The sequence below is a fragment of the Sapajus apella genome, unplaced genomic scaffold (assembly GCF_009761245.1).
Source record: "Sapajus apella isolate SASKATOON/1434 unplaced genomic scaffold, GSC_monkey_1.0 scaffold75, whole genome shotgun sequence".
Taxonomy (NCBI): domain Eukaryota; kingdom Metazoa; phylum Chordata; class Mammalia; order Primates; family Cebidae; genus Sapajus; species Sapajus apella.
In genome coordinates, this window is record NW_022437015.1 from 8,471,912 (window position 1) to 8,489,278 (window position 17,367).

General features: G+C 37.2%; 1 long non-coding RNA gene across 1 annotated transcript; it reads right to left on the minus strand.

Annotated features, from left to right (window-relative positions):
• Positions 1-3,306: 3,306 nt before the first annotated feature.
• On the minus strand, positions 3,307-14,846 carry LOC116532287. Its single transcript, XR_004260813.1, has 3 exons — positions 14,661-14,846; positions 10,700-10,704; positions 3,307-3,318 (listed from the first exon to the last, which is right to left on the minus strand). It is a non-coding gene; the product is annotated as an uncharacterized LOC116532287 (long non-coding RNA).
• Between the last annotated feature and the right edge of the window lie 2,521 nt (positions 14,847-17,367).

The window sequence follows — 17,367 nt, forward strand, 5'->3', positions numbered from 1 at the left end:
TGTCTGCAGATTACTACCTAGTAATTTCTTTTCACTGTAGTCCATCTCAAGACTGTCTGGTTATGTCTTATTGGTATTTTTCTTTGCAGTATAAATGAGCAAATTTCTTGGCACCTGCTGAAGAGTTATGTTAATTTGTGCAGCTGCTACATTTGAATTTTCAGGATCCCATAGTTTTATTTCCTGAAATTTAACTGGTGGTGGTAATGCGACAATGTTCATAAGAAATAACATTAGATGCTTTATATTTACTATTTATGTAAATTTTACATAAGGAAATAAATTTGGATTTTTGCATAATTTAGAATATTTTGCAGAGAGACCAGATTTTCAAATATGGTCTCTCTACATATTATTCTAAATTAAGCAAAAATTCAAATTAGGAATTCTTTTTTGGCTTATTTATTTTACAAGCTTGCAAAACATGTTAAAAGAAGAGGTAATCAAATAATATATGATTTTTCTTCATATATATCTTTATGTGCAACACCCTTACTTAGATATTTATGTCACTTATAAAAATCCACGTCAGGCATTTGCACATACACAAACACATAAGCTCTTCACATTAAAATAATAGCTCTGGGGAAGTGTCAAGATGCTGACTAAAAGCAGCTAGTGTATTCTGCTGTCACAGAGGAAACAAACGGCCAGTAAACACTACCTCTTCAACTGGATTATGCAGGAGGACACGTTGGGATTCATTAAGGAAGCAACATGACACATGGAGAGAGGAGTGAGTCAGGGCAGCTGCCCACCTAGGATTGGCACATACCCTAAGGAAAATCCCCACCATGAAAAAGGGTGATTGAGCAAGAGCCCCTAGGAATCACACACTTCTTCCATGGACCTTTGAATCCCGGGTGCAAAAGATCCTCCTGCCTCTGTCTCTGTGGTCTCCAAATGAAAATGGAGAGCAGTGTGTATTCTGGACAGAGACATTACTCAGGCCCACGTGGAACCCCCAAAATCTTGCATCCTTGAGCATCCCAGGTGTCGTAGCCCCACCAACAAGGGATGATAGGCTTTCTCAAATGCCCCCAAAAGAGGGGCCAAATCAATTGTGTTGAGGAGCAGACAGACTCAAGGTCTTGCCTTTGCTGAACTTCACCAAGCACAGTCAATTGGCCTGGAACCCAAGCATAGCCACCATCCCCAATGGAGCACTTGGGCCAGTTGCAGTTCTGCATTTCTCTGAGAAAGAGCTCCCAGAGATAACTGACATTGCCAACAGATAACTAAGCTATTGCCATTGCTCCAGTCTACTGCTGACAGGCTAGGGAAGTAATGAAGAGAACAAGAATTATTATTGTAGGACACTTTCAGCACACCATAGCTGCCATATGAAAAAGCAGCCACACTGTTTTCCACACAAGAAACAAAGCTGCATATGTGCCCAGCTTGGGTCCACACTGCAGCTGCCTCACCTTGGCTGAACATTTTCCTTGGAGGGAGCTCTGTGTCACTCTGGGATAAAGTTCTAGGGGCAACTGACCCTGGAAGTTCCATCCCTGGGAACTGATCCTTCCACTATTACTACTACTTTGCTTTCCTTGGGTTGGAGAGCAACAAAGACCTTGATCATTTTCTTTGCACGTCCAGCACACTGCAGCTGCCATATGGATAAGGGGTCAGTCTCCCTTCTCTGTGAGCCACTGATGCCCTGCCTTATACCAGGCAGTATGCCCAACTTAGGCCTATAGCAGAGCATCTCCACTACTTGCTGAATATTATCATTGGCAGTGGATCTATTTCTCTTTAAAGAGGAGTTCTCAGAAGCTGCTGGCAACCACTCTACCACTGCCACCAGGCTGGGAATGCCACAAAGAGCTTCAGTGCCAGTGCTTTACTTGTACCCCCACCATGTCAGAGCCACCCTACAGAGAAGAGACCAAACTGTCTTTCTCATAAGTCCACTGCCACACATGCTGTTCACCAGGCAGGGTTGAAAGTCTTGGGCCCACAATACAGCTGCCCCTGTATAATCATTCTGATTGGCAGCAGCTCAGCATTTCTCTGGTGTGGAGCCCCCCAGAGACAAGTGAAAGACCCTCTTACATTACCACTGCCAAGAATCCCACCTCCACTGTCCCAAAGCTGGGGAGGGGACAAAACGTCCAGCTCTGTGGTGCATAGTCTGGTAGTGTCAAGCCAAGATTGGTGGCCAGAACTTGGGTGGGAGAGGAATGCACAGTCCCAGAGCATTTTCATGCAAAATCAAATGTGCTAATGTACACCCCTTTGAATCCAAGAACAACAATTCAGCCACAATTAAATACCAACTCCCAAATCCTTGGCTCTCTAAAAACATTCACAAATGAAGCCAATTGAATATACTCAAATTACAGCACAGGTAAAGAAACAGCAACACACAGAGATGAAAAGAAAAAAAAAAAACAGTGCAAGAGCTGTGGCAACTCTAAAATCGAGTGTCTTTATACTTGCAAATTTCTACACTAGTTCCCAACAATTGTTCTGAATCAGATTGAAATAGCTTAAATGACTGTTACAGATTTCAGAATCTGAATGGCAATGGAGATCATAAAGATTCAGGAGAAAGTTAAAATCCAATGCAAGGAATCTATGGAATCCAGTAAAACAATTTAATAGATGAAAGACTAGCCATTTTAAGAAAGAACTAAACTGATTTGATAGAGCTGAAAAACTATCAAAATTTCAGAGATGAATAGACCAGCCTGAGAAAAGAATTTCAGAGCTCCAAGCCCAGTTCTTTGAATGAACTCAGTCAGACAAAAATAAAGAGAAAAAAAATTTAAAAAATTAAGAAAACCTCTGAGAAATATGGGATTAGGTAAGGAGACAAAACATATAATTCATTGTTATCTCTGAAAGAGAAAGAGAGAGAGCAAGGTGCTCAGAGAACATATTTGAGAATTTTGTACACAAAATTTTTCCCAGCTTTGCTGGACAGGCTGACATTCAAATTTGGGAAATTTGAAGAAGCCTTGCAAGATAGTATACAAGATGACTATCCCCAAGACACATAGTAATTAGATTTTTACAAGGTCAATGCAAGAGAAAATAATATTAAAGGCAACTGGAGGGAAGTGGAAGGTTAACTACAAAAGGAATCCCATCAAGCTGGCAGCAGACTTTTCAGCAGAAATTTTACAAGTCAGAAGAGATCAAGAACCGGTGGTCAGCATTCTAAGAAGAAAAACAATTTTCAACCAAGGATTTTATGTTCAGTCAAACTATGATTCATAATCAATGGAGAAACAAATGCTAATGGAAATTGTTACCACCTGATATTTCTTACTAGAGGTTCTTTAGGGAGTTCTAAGGGAAAACCCATTACTGGCCAACACAGAAGTTCATGTAAGTACATAGACCATTGACACTATAAAGCAACTATACAATCAAGTCTACATAACAACCAGCTAAAAACATAACAAAATCAAATTTGCAAATACTCATATTAACCTTGAAAGTAAATAGGCTAAATCCCCCATTTATAAGGCACAAAGTCACACGTTCAGGAAAGAAGCAAGACTCAACTGTATGCTTTCTTCCAAAGATATCTCTCTCATGCAAGGACACCCCTAGTCTCTAAGTAAAGGGCTAGAGAAAGATCTATCAAGTAAATGGGAAAAAAAATGGGTAGATTTGCTATTATTATTTCAGACAAAATAGCATTTAAACCAACAATCAAAAAGGAAAAAGAAGAGCGTTACATCATGGTAGGTAATGCAATTCAACAAGAAGATTTAATTATTTCAAATAAATATGCAAACAACACTAGAAAACTGAGATTTATGAAACAAGTTCATAGAGACTTCCAAAGAAAATTTGAAAACTACACAATAATAGTGGGAGACTTCATCATCCCTCTGACCCCTAGAGACATTACCCCTCATTTTGCCTCTATAATACAGATCATGGAGACAAAAAACTAACAAAATATATTCAGGAGCTAAACTTGGCACTTGACCAAATAGACCAAAGAGACAGCTACAGAACACTCCACCTAACAACAACAGAATATATATTTTTCTCTTCTGCACATGACACATAATCTAAAATTGACCACACGTTTGGAAATAAAGCTATTCTGAACAAATGTAAAAGAAAACCAAAACAATATCAACCAGAATTTCAATGAAATAAAAAATAAAAATCAGGATGGGCATGGTGGTTCACTCCTGTAATCCCAGTACTTTGGGAACCCATTGGGGGTGTATCACCTGAGGTCAGGAGTTCAAGACCAGCCTAGGCAACGTGGTGAAACTCTGTCTCTACTTAAAAAACAAAATTATGATAACAGCCAGGTGTGATGGCACATGCCTATAATCCCAGCTACTTGGGAGTCTGAGGCAGGAGAATAGCCTGAACCCGGGAGGCAGAGATTGCAGCAAGCTGAGATTGTGCCATTGTGCTCCCCACTGGGAGACAAGAGTGAAAATCTGTCTCAAAAAAAAAAAAAATCAGTGTTAAGAAGGTCTCTCAAAATTATACAATTACACAGTCTGTTTTTGAATGATTTTTGGGGAAACAATTAAACTAAGAAATAAGAAATTCTTTGAAAATGATGAAAACAAAGAAGCAACATACCAGAAAGTATAGAACACAGCTAACATATTAAGAGGCACAGTTATAGTGATAAATACATACATGAAAAAGTTAGAAATATCAAAAATTAATGACCCAATAGCCTACCCTGAGCTAGAAAAACAAGAACAATCCAGCCCCAAAGCTAGCAGAAGAAAATAAATAACCATAACAAGAGCAAAACTAAATGGGAGATGAGAAAAAATCATGCAAAAGATCAACTAAAACAAAAGTATGTTCTTCAAAAAAATAAATAAGACTGATAGGCCACTAGCTAGATTCAAATAAACACAATCAGAAATGACAAAAGGGACATTACCCATTACTCACAACCCTAGAAAAATACAAAAATCCCTCAAAGACTATTATGAATACCTTCATGTACACAAACTACAAAATGTAGAAAAAAATGGATAAATTTCTGGAAATGTAAAACCTCCCAAGTTTGAATCAGGAAGAAACTGAAATCCTGAACTGAACAATGAGTTTTTGAATTGAATCAGTAATAAAAAGCCTACAAACCAGAAAAAGGACTTAAGCAAATGAATTCACAGCTGAATTAAACAAAATGTATAAAGAAGAGCTGAAACCAATTCTACTGAAACTATTCCAAAAGACTGAGAAGTAGGGACTCCTTCATTGCTCAATCTATGAGATCAGCATCACTGTGATACCAATACTGACAAGGACACAACAACAACAAAAACAAAAGCAAAAAAATCTTTAGGCCAATATTCCTAAGAAACATAGATACAAATATTCTCAACACAATACTGCAAACTCAATTTCATTAACACATCAAAAAGCTAATCCACCATGATGAAATAAGCATTGTCATTGGGATGCAAGTTTCGTTGGACATACGTAAATCAGTAAATGAGATTCACCCATAAACAGAACTAAACCAAAAATCCTATGATCATCTCAATAGATACAGAAAAGACTTCTGATAAAACTCAATATCCCTTAATGTTAAAAATCCTCATCAAACTAGGCATTGAAGGAACATGCCTTAAAATATTAAGAGAAATCCATGGCAACCCACAGAAAACATACAGAATGATCAAAAGCTGGAAGAAGTCCCATTGAGAACCAGAACAAGAAAAGGAAGTCCACTTTCACTACTGCTATTCAACCCAAGACTGGAAATCCTAGCCAGAGCCATCAGGCAAGAGAATGAAATAAAAGGAATCCAAATAGAAATAGAAGAAGTCAAAATATCTCTCTTGATAGATGATATAATTTGGCAGAAAGAAAACCCCACAGTCTCTGTCCAAAGGCTTGTAAACCTGATAAACTGTTTCAGCATAGTTTCAGGATACAAAATCTATTTTGAAAAATTAATAACATTTCTACACACCAATAACATCTAATTTGAGAGTCAAATCAAGAAGGCAGACCTGCTCACAATAGCCACAAAAAGAATGAAATACCTCACTACAGAGGTCAAAATTCTCTACAACAAGAATTATAGAACACTGCAATAAATAAATAAATAAGACATGGCACAAATAAATGGAAAAACATTCCATGCTTATGAATAGGAATAACTAATATAGTTAAAATGGCCATACTGCCCAAAATAATTTACAGATTCAATGCTGTTCCTATCAAATTACCAATGACGTTTGTCACATAATTATAAAAACGTATTGTCAAATCCATATGGAGCCAATAAAGGGCCCAAATAGCCAAAGAAATCTATGTGACTTAAAATGATATTACAAGGCTACACTAACCAAAACAGCAAGGTACTAGTACAAAAACAGACATATACACCAATGCAAGAGTTTAGGGAACTGAGAAATAAAGCCACACACCTAAAATAATCTGATCCTCAAGAAGCTGACAATAATAAACCATGAGTAAAAAGTCCCTATTCAATAAATTGTGCTGGGATAACTGGCTAGCAGAAGATTAAAACTGGAGCCCCTCCTTTCACTGTATACAAAAATAAATGCAAGACTGATCAAATGCTAACGTAAAACCTAAACCTATAAAAACTCCACAAGCCAACCTAGGAACTACCACTCTGGAAATCAGCTCTGGCAAACACTTCATGAGAAAGATGCCGAAAGCAAATTCAACTAACTCAAAAATTAACAAGTGAGACAAAATTAAAGAGAATCTGCATAGCAAAAGAAACTATAGACAGATAGACTATAAACAGACAACCTACATAATTGGATAAAATATTGCAAACTATGCATTTGACTAAGGTCTAATGTCCATATTCTACAAGAAATTTAAATAAGTCAATAAGCAAAGCTAAACAAGCTAACTAATAAATGGACTAAGAACATGAAGAGAACATTATAAAAAGAAGCCAACAAGTATATGAAAAAAATGTCAATATCAGTAATCATTAGGAAAATGCAAACAAAACCACAATGAGATCTGATTTGGAAGCAGACAGAATGGCTACTACTAGAGTCAAAAACCAAGAGATAATGGCTAGGTTGTGGAGAGGAAAACAGTTATGCTCTGCTAGTGGGAATGTAAATTAGATCAGCCACTGTAGAAAGCAGTCTGGCAATTTCTCAAAGAACTTAAAATACAGAACTTAAAAAGCCTAAGCAATTTCATTATTGGGTGTATACCCAGAGGAATACAAATAGTTCTACCATGAAGACACTTGCATGCCTATCTTCATGGCAGCACCATTCACAAGAGTAAAGTCATGGAATAAACCTAGATGCCCATCAATAGTGGAATGGATAAAGAAAATGTGGTACATATTCACCTTGGAGCCCTACCTCACCATAATAAAGAATGAAAGAATGCACTTTGCAACAGTATGGATGAATCTGGGGACTATTTTCCTAAGCAAATTAATGCAGAAACATAAAATACATGCTCTCACATATAAGTGTAAGCTAAACATTGAGCACACATGGACAGAAAGAAGGGAACAATAGACGCCAGATCCTACTTGTGGGTGGAAGTTGGATGGATGGTGAGGATTGAAAAACTACCTACCAGGTACTCCACTGATCACCTGGGTGACCAAAACCCAATGACACAATTTACCAATGTATCAATCCTGCACACGTAATCGTGACTGTAATATAAAAGTTTGAAAGAAAAAAAATTAAAAACTGTTTTAGAGCTAGTAGATTTTTACACATAGAAAATGTATTCAATTATAACTTAAAACAGAACTGCAATTTGATCCAGGAATTCTCTTACTGGATATATAACCAAATGAATATAAATTTCTCTACCATAAATACATTTGCATGAGTCTGTTCATCACAGCACTGTTCATTATAACCAAGACATTAAATTAGCCTAGATGCTCATCAGTGGTGTACTAGGCAAAGAAAAGATGCTACATATGCACAATGAAGTATCATGCAGTTATAAAAAATAAAATAATGATATTCATTATTTGCAAAAACATGGATGAAACTGGAGGTCATCATGTCACAGAAAGACAAACTCCTTATGTTTTCACTTATTTGTGAGTGCTAAAAATCAAAACACATGAATTTATGAAGATTGAGAATAGGATTGCTAACCAGAGGCTGAGGATAATGAGGGGCTGTAGGGGAGGTAGGAATGATTAACGTGTAGAAAAAAATAGAAAGAATGAAAAAGACATACTATTTGATAGCACAACAGAGTGACTGTAGTCAGTAATATCTTAATTGTAAATTTTAAAATGACTAAAAGAATGTAATTGTATTGTTTATAACACAAAGGATAAATGCTAGAGGGGATGGATACCCCATTTTCATGATGTGATTATTGCTTATTTTATATCTGTATTAATGTATCACATGTACTCTATGACATATATACCTACTATGTGTTTATTAAAAATTTTTAAAAATTAAAAAAAGAAAATTTGGTAAATATACACCATGGAATACTATGCAGCCACAAAAAACAATGAAATTGTGTCCTCTGCAGCAACATGAATGGAGCTGGAGGCCATTATAAGCAAACTAACACAGGAACAGGGAAACAAATACCACATATTACCACTTATAAGTGGGAGTTACATATTGAGTACATGTGGAGACAAAGAAGAGAGCAAGAGACAGCAGAACTCTCTTGAGGGTAAAGAGGGGAAGAGAGCAAGGATTAAAAAACTGCCTATTGTCTACTGTTTGCACAACCTGGGTGACAAAATAATTTGTACAGAAAACCCCTGCAACACTAATTTACCCATATAATAAACCTATGCCTGTACCCTGTAAAACCAAAATAAAATTTGGAAATAAAAAAGAAAAAGTTATTTCACCATTTCATGTTTGGCTAAATGTTTTCAAGTGGCATAAATTCTGTTCTTCTCTACCTTAAGGACTTATCTGTGTTTGTACATGATTCTGTTTTCATTTTTAAGGATGCTTATAAATAAGCACACATATTAAGAGACATTACATAATTTTGATTTGGAGCCTCAGTGAAGTGGGGTGGTTCAAGTTTCAGTACATAAATGGCCAAGATTAATAGAGTGATAAAGGTTCCACAAGCTGATTTTAAGTATAATATTTCCTATTCTGAAAGTTGATTTCTCAAGTTTTCATATTACTACAAAAATGACTTTTCCAATAGCATCGATGTTATATGTCTAAATGTATACACTGAAAAATAAGTTGATAAGTTGTGTGTGTGTGTGTGTGTGTGTGTGTGTGTGTGTAGTACAACATGGAAAATTACATCCACTGAACTATATTTTTAGCAACACAAAACATAGATGATTGACAGAACAAAGCATATGGAAATGAAGATGAATCTAACCCACATTTAGATCTAAGAAAAAAATATTTGCCTGAAGGGAAAATATTAATTAGTTTGTCTACATGCAAGATAAAAGTCTGGAAGACGTATCTATCAAAAGGCAGTGGAATAAACAGCAAAATGGAAATTATTTGTAAACTGACAGTAAACTTGGCAAACATTGAAGGGGTAAACAAGTTATTTGGCATGCAAAGCATTTTGAAATCACAGCCTCTGTCAGGAGGCATCTGTGCCTAGATTCACTTATTTGACAGAAATTAACATTTTGCAGAAATCTTTGTTGCATGCTAAAGATTTCTTCACCCTCCTTAATTATTTTAATTGCTGCTTCAGAATGTTCCAAGTAAACACTCAAAAGATGCTAAACTCCACAAAGTCCAATCCAATTTCAATACTACAGAGTGATTGGACTCTAGACTTCACTAAAATATCTACCAAGAGGTGAATTATTTAAGTAAATATATCAAGCTTATTTTTAAGGGATAAAATATAAGGGCCATGTAAATCCAGTAATGATCCTTATAGTACTGGGAAAGGCAAAATTTCAGGTTAAAAAACACAAACTACTTTATCCAATTTTATATATCTTACAAAATAAAACATCATCCAATGGTCTAAAATCCTATGGATTAAATTATTTCCACTATCTTTAATTTCTGACAAAATTGTAGATAACTAGTAAGGTAAATTAAGAGATTTGATATAGTGGAAAGAATAATGTCACAGAGATTCAGAAGTCCTACCTCTGTCACTAACTAGTTGTCAGTTAACTTCTGTGGTTCTCAGCCTCCTCATCAGCAAAGAGAAAAATATTTAATCTTTTCTGATGTCATTTTCAAGCTACAATTTTGACATTCCAGCTTATCTGATTATAAATGTTCAAACTCTTTTATTTTGGCAACTTAACAACTTATTTTGTTAAATGAAACCTGTCTTGTTCAAAACTGTAATTTTGTGATTTTCTTTCTTGTTTAATGATATTCACTGTTTGTGAGAGAGATTATCTGTCAGCAAAATGTTAGAGGTTTTTTGGTTTTTTTTCTTTCTGTTTTTTTTTTTTTTTCATAATAATAGAACCTTTAAACAATGACTTTCTCCTTTACCTTTGTTGAAACTGATGTATACAGAGATTTACTGACTTAAATCTAAGTGTTATATTTAAAATAGGTCATTATTATGTTTCAAGCTCTTTGAAAAGTGCTTTACTTTTATTTATTTATTTGTATATTTTATTGCATTTTAGATTTTGAGGTACATGTGAAGAATATGCAAGATTGTTACATAGGTACATACATGGCAATGTGGTTTGCTGACTTCCTCCCCATCACCTATATCTGGCATTTCTCCCCATGTTATCCCTCCTCAACTCTCCACCCCCGACTGGCCCTCCCCTAGTTCCCCTGCACAGATTCCAGTGTGTGATGCTCCCCTCCCTTTGTTCATTTGTTCTCATTGTTCAAATTAGAACTCAGGATTAGGAAACCCACTCAAAACTGCACAACTACTTGGAAACTGAACAATCTGCTCCTGAATGGCTGCTGTGTAAATAACAAAATGAATGCAGAAATAAAATGTTCTTTGAAATCAATGAGAACAAAGAGCCAATGTATGAAAATCTCTGGCACATGGCTAAATCTGTGTTAAGTGAAAAATTAACTGCAATAAATGTCCACCTCAGAAAATGGGAAGGATCTAAAATTGACACTATAACATAATAATTAAAATAACTAGAGAAGCAAGAGCAAACCAATTCAAAAGTGAGCAGAAGACAAGAAATAACTAAGATTAGAATAGAAGTGAAGGAGATAGAGACACAAAAAAACCCTTCAAGTAATCAATGAACCTGGGAGCTGGTTTTTTGAAAAGATTACCAAATTGGATGGACCACTAGCTATACTAACAAAGAAGAAAACAGAGAGAAGAATCAAATAGACATAATCAAAAATGATAAAGGAAATATCACCACTGATCCCACAGAAGTACACACTACCATCAGAGAATACTATAAACACCTTGATGCAAATAAACTAGAAAATCTAGAAAAAAAATAGATAAACTCTTAGACATGTACACCCTCCAAAGACTAAAACAGAAAAAAGTTGAATCTCTGAATAGACCAATAAAAATTTCTGAAGTTGAGGCAGTAGTTAGCCTACCAAGCAAAAGAAGCCCAGAACTGGATGGATTCACAGCTGAATTCTACCAGAGATACAAAAAGGAGATGGTACTATTCCTTCTGAAGCTATTGTAAACAATAGAAAAGGAAGGATTTCTCCATAACCCATTTTATGAGTCCAGCATCATCGTGATACCAAAACCTGGCAGACACACACATACAGAACAAAAATTTAAGGCCAATATCCCTGATGAACATCGATGTGATAATTCTCAATAAGAGACTGGCAAGCGAAATCCAGCAGCATATCAAAAATCTTATTCATCACAATCAAATCAGCTTTATTCCTGGGATGCAAGGCTGGTTCAACACACACAAATCAATAAATGTAATCCATCACATAAACAGAACCAATGATAGAAACCAGATGATTATCTCATTAGATGAAGAAAAGCCTTTGATAAAATTCAACACCCCTTCATGCTAAAAACTCTCAATAAACCATGTATTAATAGAACATATCTCAAAATAATAAGTGCTATTCGTGCCAAACCCATAGCCAATATCATAGTGAATGGGCAAAAGCTGGAAGCATTCCCTTCAAAAACTGGCACAAGACAGGGATGCTCTCTGTCACTACTCATATTCAACATAGTATTGGGAGTCCTTGCCAGGACAATCAGGCAAGAGAAAGAAATAAAGGGTATTAGATTAGGGAAAGAGGAAGTCAAGTTGTCTCTATTTGCAGATGACATGATTGTGTATTTAGAAGACCTCATCATTTCAGCTCAACATCTCCTTAAGCTACTAAATAATTTCAGCAAATTCTCAGGATACAAAATTAATGTACAAAAATTGCAAGCATTCCTATAAACCAACAATAGATAAGCAGAGGGTCAAATCAAGAGTGAAGTTTCATTGACAATGGTTACTAAGAGATTAAAGTACCTAGGAATACAGCTTACAAGGGGCATGAAAGACCTCTTCAAAGAGAACAACAAATCACTGTTCAAGAAAATGAGAGGACACAAACAAATGGAAAAAAAATCCATGCTCATAGATAAAAAGAATCAATTTCGTGAAAACGGCCCTACTGCCCAAGCCAATTTACAGATTCAATGCCATTTCCATCAAGCTATCATTGACTTTCTTCACAGAATTAGAAAAATCTACTTTCAAATTCATGTAGTAGCAAAAAAAAAAAAACAAAAAAAATCTCATACAGCCAAGGCAATGATAAGCAAAAAGAACAAAGCTGGAGGTGTCACACTATCTGACTTCAAACTCTACTACAAGTCTACAGTAACCAAACTAGCATTGTACTGGTACCAAAACAGATGTATAGAACCATGAAATAGAACAGAGACCTCAAAAATAACATCACACATCTACAACCATCTGATCTTCAACAAACCTAACATAAACAAGCAATGGAAAAAGGATTCCCTATTTAAGAAATGGTGCTGGGAGAACTGGCTAGCCATATGTCGAAAACAGAAACTGGACCCCTTCCTTACACCTTATACAAAAATTATGTCAAGATGGATTAAAGACTTAAGTGTAAAACTCAAAACCATAAAAACCCTAGAAGAAAACATAGGCAATACCATTCAGTACATAGGCATGGGCAAAAACTTCATGAATAAAACACCAAAAGCAATGGCAACAAAACCCAAAATTGACAAATGGGATCTAATCAAACTAAAGAGCTTCAGCACAGCAAAAGAAAAATTCACCAGAATGAACAGGAAACCTACAGAATGGGAGAAAATTTTTGTAAGCTATTCATCTGACACAGGTCTAATATCCAGAATCTACAAGTAGCTTAAATAAATTTGCAATAAAAAAACAACAACCCCATCAAATTGGGCAAAGGATATGAACAAACAATTCTCAAAAGAAGAAATTTATGTGGTCAACAAATATATGGAAAAAAAAAAAGCTTACATCACTGGTCATTAGTGAAACACAAACCAGAACCAAAAGGAGATACCATCTCACGCCAGTTAGAATGAAGATCATTAAAAAGTCAGGTAACAACAGATGCTGGCAAGGATGTGGAGAAATCAAAATGTTTTTACACTGTTTGTGAGAGTGTAAAATAATTCAACCATTGTGGAAGACAGTGTGGCAATTCCTCAAGGATCTAAAACCAGAAATACCATTTGAACAAGCAATCCCATTACTGAATATACATACCTAAAAGATTATAAATCATTCTACTATAAAAACACATGCACACATATGTTTATACCAGCACTATTTACAATAGCAAAGTCTTGGAACCAATCCAAATCCCCATTAATTGTAGACTGGATAGATGGATTAAAGATTTAAACATAAGACCTAACACCATAAAAACCCTAGAAGAAAACTTAGACAATATCATTCAGTACATAGGCATAGGCAAGGACTTCATGACTAAAACACCAAAAGCAATGGCAACAAAAGCCAAAATAGACAAAGGGGATCTAATTATACTTAATAGCTTCTGTACAGCAAAAGAAACAATCAGAGTGAACCAGCAACCAACAGAAAGGGAAAAAAATTTTGAAAGCTACCCATCTGACAAAGGGTTAATATCCAGAATCTACAAAGAACTAAAACAAATATACAAGAAAAAACAAACCTATCAAAAAATGGGGGAAATATATGAACAGACACTTTTCAAAAGAAGACACTTATGTGGCCAGCAAACATATGAAAAAATGTTCATCATCACTAGTCTTTAGAGAAATGCAAATCAAAACTACATTGAGATACCATCTCATGCCAGTTAGAATGGCAATCATCAAAAAATCTGGAGACAACAGATGCTGGAGAGGATGTGGAGAAATAGTAGTGTTTTTAACTGTTGTTGGAGTGTAAATTAGTTCAACCATTGTGGAGGAGAGTGTGGCAGTTCCTCAAGAATCTAGAACTAGAAATACCATTTGACCCAGCAATCCCAATACTCGGTATATACCCAAAGGATTATCAATCGATCTATTATAAAAACACATACCCATGTATGTTCATTGTGGCACAGTTTACAATAGCAAAGACCTGGAACCAACCCAAATGCCCATCGACGATAGACTGGATAAAGAAAACGTGGCACATATACAGCACGGAATACTATGCAGCCATAAAAAAGGATGAGTTCATATCCTTTGCAGGGACATGCATGAATCTGGAAACCATTATTCTCAGCAAACTGGCACAAAAACAGAAAACCAAACACCACATGTTCTCACTCATAAGTGGGTGTTGAACAATGAGAGCACATGGACAGAGGGAGAAGAATGTCATACACTGGGGTGTTTTAGGGGGTTGAGGGCTAAGGGAGGGATGGCAGGTGGTGGGGACATAGGGGAGAGATAACATTAGAAGAAATACCTAATGTAGGTGACAGGGGGATGGGGGCAGCAAACCACCATGGCATGTATATACCTACGTAACAATCCTGCAAGGTCTGCACATATACCCCAGAACCTAAAATTATATATATATATATATATATATATATATATATATATATCCAGTATATATATATATAAATATATATATATACTGGATAAAGAAAATGTGGCATATATACACCATGGAATACTATGCAGCCATTAAAAAGAATGAGTTCATGTCTTTTGCAGGGACATAGATGAAGCTAGAAGCCATCATTCTCAGAAAACTAACACAGGGTCAGAAAACTAAACACCCTATGTTCTCAGTTATAAGTGGGAGTTAAGCAATAAGAACACATGGGCAAAGGGAAAGAAACATCACACACCGGGGCCTTTCAGGGGGTAAGGAGGAAGGGGAGGGAGAGTATTAGGACAAATATTTACTGCATGTGGAGCTTAAACCTTAGATGACGGGTTGATAGGTGCAGCAAACCACCATGGCACATTTATACCTATGTAACAAACCTGCACATTCTGCACATGTATCCCAGAACTTAAAGCAAAATTTTAAAAAAAGCTAAACATTTTAAGAGCATAAAACATCATTCAAAAAATATTTTGAATATATTTTGAAGTTAAACAACTATGGAGACAAGATGGCTTACTACAGGCAGCTAGAAGGAACATCTGCCACCAAGCTACCGAGATACTGGGAAGACAAGTGCACTTTTAGCAGCTCACTGGAAGGAAGCAGTTAATAGTGGACAGAAGGAGGACGTAGATGATGGGCTGAAGGAAGAGGAAGTTGGGTACTCTGCACAGGGCTACCAACCTCTGGTACTTATTCCTGGCTTCCAGTGACCACTGGGGAAGCAGTAAGTTGAGCAGGTGAGGAGTGAGCCGCTATTGCCACAGGCCTCTGGAATCCAGGCCGCATGAGACCCCATGACTGCTAGCGACACTTGAAATATCAGGGAGAGCTACCTAGAGAGATAGCAGGGGCAAGACTCCAGCATGTGTAGAACTCAGGGGATTTGGTGTCAGAAAATTTGCAGGGGAGCATGATCAGGGAAGTGCATCACCCAAGGCTACCCTTCCTCCCCTGGGAGACTCTACCCATAGGGGAACTGTTACACCCAAACAGAGCAGAGCAGTCTTGCCCATGCTATGCAGACAGTCCAACGTGAGCACGGTTCAGTTCACTAGCCTCTCCTGGGTCCCCAGCCTGCCCATGCCTGCTTGTAGTGCATTCCAGTATACCCAACCAGGGTGCTTCCTGGGGACCTGCATTATAGTTTCTGCACTAGCAGATTATACCTGATCTTTGGGGAGTTTTAGCAGAGTGGCCTCCACTGACAAGCACCAGCCCATCAGCACCCTCCCCCCAAGCACAGCCCATCCTGTGCCACTTTGCCAGCACACACTTGCCCACAATCATTCCACCATCACCTTGCACAGATGTGCATAAGCAAATCTTGCCTCACCTTCCCTGTTGGCATGTGGGTTTATGTGCAACCCTCCTAGGCATTGTTACCAAGGTGAATACTGCCATCACCCCTGCTGCCGTGCCACCACGCCACCATTGCCGGTGAAATCATGTGCACAGACACCACCATCCCTGCCCCCCGCCCTGAACAGTCACCTCTGCTAGTATTATCATGAACAGTGATTGCCTGCCCAGCGTCTGCCAGCACCCCGCCTCTGCACTAACACTGCCACAGGTAGCAAGGTATGCATGGACCCAAGAGGCCCTGATTCTTTTCTTCCTACCTCCGAACACTGCCTCTGCCATTGCTGCCAATACTGGCACAGAGTCTGGCAGCCCCAAGATCATGAGCACGCTGACAAGCTGAGGAGCATGAATTCACTGTACTCCTGCTGCTGCTATAGTGCAAATGATCACTGTTCTCACTGCTGCAACCAACAGAAGTGCTTCGGCTGGCAAAACCCTACAGAGTGTTGTGGCCAGTAATCCAGGAAGACCTCAGTCCCACCAGTGAAGCACGTTCCTAATCTCAAGGGGCCAGAAAATAAAGTCAGAAGCCTGATATGGGCTTAGTCTTTCCCTTCCCCCAAAGTCTACCAGAAATGAAGACAGCCAAATAAACCCTTCTCATACCACAATAAAACCCTCAAGGACATCAAAGAAGAGAAAAGAAAAAAAGAACCAAAGAACAGCAACTTCAAAGACTGAAGGAATATTAGACGACACAGATAAAAAAGAGGTAGTCCAAAATCTTCAGAAACTCAAAAAGCTGGAGTGCCTTTTTACCTCCAAACAATTGCACTAGTTTTACAGCAGTGGTTCTTACCCAGGCTGAAATTGCTGAAATGACAAACATATATTTTTGAATATGAATAAGACCATCGACATTCATGAGAAGCTCAAAATTCAATCCAAGGTTTCTAAGAAATATGATGAAATGATACAGGAGCTGAAAGACAAAATGCTAGTTTTTTTTTTTTCCCATTTATTTATTTTATTGCATTTTAGGTTTTGGGATACATGTGAAGAACATGCAAAATTGTTGCATAGGAACACACGTGGCA